A 5,591-nucleotide genomic window follows, 5' to 3' on the forward strand; every position below is an offset into this window, starting at 1 on the left:
GGTTGGTTTGTTGTTACCACCTGTACTCAGATCAACGTGGCTGATTGGCGAGTGCTCTGTTATGGGTTGCTCCTTCCTTCCTATCAAACATCTGTCGTCGGTCGTTAAAGCTCTCCTTCTTTTGTGGGTGGTTGGCGGGTGCTCTGGTGTGATTTGCTTCTTCTTTCCTATCAAACGTCTGTCGTCCTAATCTCCCCTCCTTCTTTTTTGTGTATGTTGCTCTCTTGTAACACGTAATCTATTCTTGGGCACTTATATGACCTTATTGTATTGCAAGTGCCGTAAAACTCTTACTAAAACTTAAAAAATTTCCTTCTTTTCACGTGTATGTTACTGTGTAGTAACTTAACACCTTCGTTATCTTTGACGCCTATATGACCTGTGCGTGTTGCGGTGCCGTAAAATTTTTTTTACTAAAACTAAGCACACATGAAGTGACTTTGATTCACGTATGGAGAAGTGTATTGCATAAATATAATAATGATGATAATAAATCGCATTTATGCTGCGCAGTTTTATTTTCTAAAGAATGATCAATGCACATTACATTCATAAAGATATCAGATATCTTGCTTTGAAATTACTGGACATTCCGGTGTGTACGTAAAACGTAATAATTCGTGTGTGTACGTGTGTCTGTGTCTGTGTCTGTGTCTGTGTATGCGTGTGAGTGTGTTTATATATAAACATTCCATGAGAAAATTAGTCACGCTGTGAGCCTGGCAATGCGGCGCTCTAAATGGTATCTGAGCATCCCCTTCTGTCTTCTGGGCTGCTGTACCCCACTCACTCGTTAGTGTGTGGTTGGCGGGTGCTCTGAAGTGGTTTGCTCCTTCTTTCCTATTAAACAAATATCGTCTTTATCTCTCCTCTTTCTTTTTTATGTTTGTTACTCTCTTGTAACATCTCTAATCTTCGGCACTTATGTGACCTTATTGTGTTGCAAGTGCGATAAAACTCTTACAAAAACTTTTTTAAAACTCACTCATGATCGTGTGTTGGCCCTGGCAAAGCGAAGTCTTTACATGTTCTAAATGTGTGTCGGTGAGTGCCTGTAAACCATGTACAATCAATGAACCAATCCGATCCTCTCAGAGTTTTGCCCAAGACCTGTGGGTAAGACAATGTTCTGTGGGATCTGGTTATGAACAAGTTGTGGAGGTCGTGGTTCGATTCTCATTTTTGTTCTGAGTTCCTCCGCCATTTAAAAAAAAAAAAATTTCTTGGTCGGAATTTCGTCCTGTTGGTGTTTTTGTCAACCCTTTCATTGCCTCCCTTGAGACTGTCGGGTCTGATGAAACAGTGTTAAAAATGTAACCTTATACATCTGTACAATGTACTTATACGTACTCAGCTCAGGGATGATCCAACAAGAGAAATACTATCGTTACCATATATATATGTCACGTGGTGGTGGAATCAAGCGCCTTTCAAAATGACGTCATCGGAGAAACTGGTGTCTTTCAGCCCTTTACGCAGTTTTGATCAAAAGATTTTATTTTTAGGAGGATGGAGGTTGTCGTTGTTGGTTGTTGTTTTTTTTTGTTTTTTTTTTTTTTGGGGGGGGGTTATCAACACCTTTTATTATGTCTATTTAAAAACATTTTTGTGTAAATTTTTACTGAAAATGTTCGTCAAAGGCTCAAAAATTGTAAATTTAAAGTTTCCATGGTCACTCAAGGTTTAGAACTCACCAGACTTGAGTTCCATTTCCTCGCTCATTCTACCTCAGACTCAAGGTGACCCATACCTGCTTCTATTGCGAACGTCGCGACCTCTATTCAAGATAGATGGGGTGATTTTTTTTTAAAAAGCATTTATCAAAAGCAAGACAAATGAATAAACTTTAAGATCATACCAATAACTCCATATATTATATTTTATTATGCCCAAAAATTGACGAGGACTCCTGATTTCACCGCGTTGTGACACACATTACTTTCACGAGGTACTCACAAGGTACTCACAGGATTGTCTTTTTTCATATCCCAGTGTGAAGTTTCGTGGATGGACTATTAATGACATTTTGATAAGCTCATACTCCCGCCCCACTCCTTTGCGGCAAAGCTGTGTTCAGAGTAGCAGTGAAGGGGTTGACGTCATAGTTCAAGGTTGTTTGACCTTTCTGTGTGGTCTTTGGTCTTATTTTTATGTTGAGGCTATTTTTTTTTCCTCTCAAGTTGTGTGTTCTTTGAATCTTTGAAGAATATTTAGCTGCGTCATTATAACATGATGAATGTTGGCATTGGGGTATCTACTGATTGCGCATGTGAGGAGCCAAAAACAGAAGCATTGTTAAGGAGTTGCAGAATTTTTTTATTTATTTTGTTTGTATGCCGTGGGGGGATTTTGTATTTATATTGGAGAGGGAGGGTTAGATTTTATTAAAGATATTTTTGTGGTTCTTGTTGCTTTTTGGAATATGTCAGGTGAGAAAGCTGAGTACTGACTGACCTGTCATAATATTCTTTGATTAATGTAATCAAAGGGAGGATCTTAAAAAGCATCAGGTAACGTTCAGCGCACCACGGTAGGTTATTCCTATGCAGGGCTTGAAGTGTGACCAAGGAAGTTTACCTCCAAATGAAAAAAAAAAGTCCTTTAGTTCTAGCAATAGGACACAGAAGAAGGGGAAGAAGAAGACAGCGAGGCAGTAAGAGGAAGACGACGGGGGCAAGAAGGAAAAAAAGAAAGAAGGAAAATGAGGAAGGGGTTGGGAAGAAGAAAAAGTAGTTTTCGATCACACTACTTACGTCTATGAATTCTGTGGAGAAGTCGTTGTAAAGTTTATCATAAATTTGTTCCCTCTTATTATCGTCTCCTAATCGTTTTTTCCCCTCGTCAAGTCATAGAAGAGAGTGGAGAGGAAGAAGGAGACGAGGACGACCTATGTTCCAGTAAGACCATTAGAAAAGAGACCCGCACATGCTTTTTGGTTTTAGTCCCTTTGCTGAGAGAGTAGTTGATTTTTTAAATTTTTTTTTTTTGTATCCCGAAAACCAGGGTAGCTCTGCCACGGTCAGACAGCTTTGGGGTAGCATAGTTGAATGGATTTTGCACAAGTTGTGTCTTATTCTTCGGTTTCGTTTTTAGTGTGAAGACTTCTCTGTGTTGTCTTTCTGAACTCCTTCTCTCAATTGCCAGTTGCACCATATTATTGCGGCGTTTAGACTTCGTGTTTTTTAATAGTTTAGTTCTCGTTGTTTGTTGTATTGCTTTTTTCTATTTTCTATTTCTAAAGTACATCTTTTTTTTTCTTTGTGAAAAGATTTTTAACAACAGGTCAGAAAAATAAACCAACAATGTTTGTCTCTTTCTTGATTGAAGTGCATTAGCAAAAAATCTAGAGTTGATTTTGCTTCTCTCTTTTTTCTACTATAAGGTTTTACATTCGAATATTCTTCTTCCTTTGAACCCCCCCCCCCTTTTTTCCCCCCCTGGAACAAGTGTGTGTCGTATTTGAAATATTATGTTATATTTTGAACCATTGTCTTGCGGAAGTTGTTTCCTTCTTCTTTTGATTATACATGTAGTTTGATGGTGGAAGTTGTTTTTTTCCTTCCTCTTTTAATTATAATTTGACATGTAGGTATCTAGTTTTATGTCTCCGGCAACCCTGTATTTGTGGAGACATTTTTTGTACCTGGGGGTTTTCTGCAATCTCTGATTTTCCCCTCTATTTGCTTAGCTTTTTAAAATGTATTAAATTGTTTTATAGTTTTTCCGATCATATTCCTAGAATGCCTTGTTGTATATTATTTCAGGGGAATTTTAAAAAAAAACGTCCTAATCAACCTAAGCGCAAAGATTTAGATGTCGTCTTCCACAGTGAAACAAACGTTTTCTTTCTTTCTTTCAATTCATAAAATTTGAATAGGGGAAGGAGGAGGAGGGCAAACAGTCTTTGTTCCTTTTCTGTCCATACACATGTTTATTTCTTCCTGAAAATGTTACCAAACTAATTTGCGCTTTTGGGGACCCCTTTTCATATCTCAATTGTGAGAATGAACCACTTTGAAGCTTATACAATTTTTGCTAGTATGTTGTAGTGGAAGAAGATTATTTCCCTTCAAAAGCTGTTAAATGATTCAGCCATCAATGTCTGATTTTCAGGCTCCTGGCTCTTATATCTTATTGTAGTGCGTACCTTTAGCTGTAGATAATTATTGTGAAAACCCAATCGTGTAGAAAGTATCCCTCGTTTAGTTTCTGACTTGTTTTACCCAGCTCTGTTTGACTGTTGTTGTGTCGGTACCTACGCTTCTCTGAAACTCCAGAGCACGAGTAGTCCCCCTTTGTGGCGCGCGGAAGGCTCTGGGAAGTCTCGGTTGGCCCTGGTCTGCTGGATCGGGGTACCGTACGTCGTAAATGATTTTTTTAATGTGACGATGGAGACGTGAAACGTTTATAACCGTTTAGATCGTTCCAGGTTTTTATTTTATTCTTTTACTCACGTCTAGGAACATTCGTATATTTTCAAAAGTGTAAAAATATGAAAATTGGAATTAAAATAAAAATTAACATATGAAACTGAGGAGCCCACAAGAATGATACATACAATGCCAGGTACCACACTCAAAGTTCACAAAGTACATCTATCATATATTTTTTTTAATAATTTTTTTTAAAATTCACTTCCTTTTTTGTTCTTTTACTCACACCAAGGAACACCCACGTATATTTTCAAAAGTGGAAAAATATGAAAATTAAAATTAAAATGTGATATTGAAGGGATCACGATCACAAGAATGATACAATTATACGATCTTTAAAACGAGCAGCGCAATCTTAACCGATCGGTAAATTGCACAGAACATGATTTCTGCCGCGGAAGAATGGCCTATTATTGTTATGCAGTAGATACAGTCACGCCGGTTATTTTGTTTTTTTATCTGTCTGTCTTAATGTCTGTTTGTCTGACTGTATGTATGTATGTGTGTGTGTGTGTGTGTGTGTGTGTGTGTGTGTGTGTGTGTGTATGTATGTATGTATGTCTGTCTGTCTGTCTGTCTGTCTCTCTCCCCCCCCCCCCCACCCCAAACCCCCACGAGAAGGGATTACAAACTTCATTATTTTCGTGAAAATCTTGCGGTCTTGGGAATTTCCGTGAAGATTTATGACATAAATATCACAACTATAATTATCATGCTTTTAAAATTTTACTAATATTGTTGTAAATTTCTTCCAAATGTTGCCGTTTTCGTAAACTGCTACCCAGCTTAAATATTGTCTTGATCAGTTTCGATTTGGGTCAGTTTTTACGGTGCTGGCAACTGCATAAAGGCGTACATGTATTACATTGGCGCGGGGGACTTGATGATACTAGTCTGATCTGTCATAGTGACGTGGGGTAAGGACTTTGGTCTTTCTCGTTTAATTACCAAGCCGCACGTATAATAATTTAATATGATTCCCTTTACCTATCATTTAGATTTCTGTTTTTGCTTTAGTATTCCGTATTTTTGGTTATTGTACATGTATATATTACAATAACGTATTGTTGTTGTTATTGTTGTGGATGTTGTTGTCGGTTGTTGTTGTTGTTGTTGTTGGTTGGTTGTTGTTGTTGTTGTTGTTGTTGTTGTTGTTGT

The 5,591-nt window shown here is 37.7% G+C and overlaps 1 protein-coding gene across 1 annotated transcript in view; it reads left to right on the top strand.

Annotated features, from left to right (window-relative positions):
- LOC101848931 (inositol hexakisphosphate and diphosphoinositol-pentakisphosphate kinase 2) overlaps positions 1-5,591 on the top strand; it is a gene marked incomplete in the record, with an annotated part of 127,507 nt that overhangs the window by 108,871 nt on the left and 13,045 nt on the right.

The sequence above is a fragment of the Aplysia californica genome, unplaced genomic scaffold (assembly GCF_000002075.1).
Source record: "Aplysia californica isolate F4 #8 unplaced genomic scaffold, AplCal3.0 scaffold00005, whole genome shotgun sequence".
NCBI lineage: Eukaryota > Metazoa > Mollusca > Gastropoda > Aplysiida > Aplysiidae > Aplysia > Aplysia californica.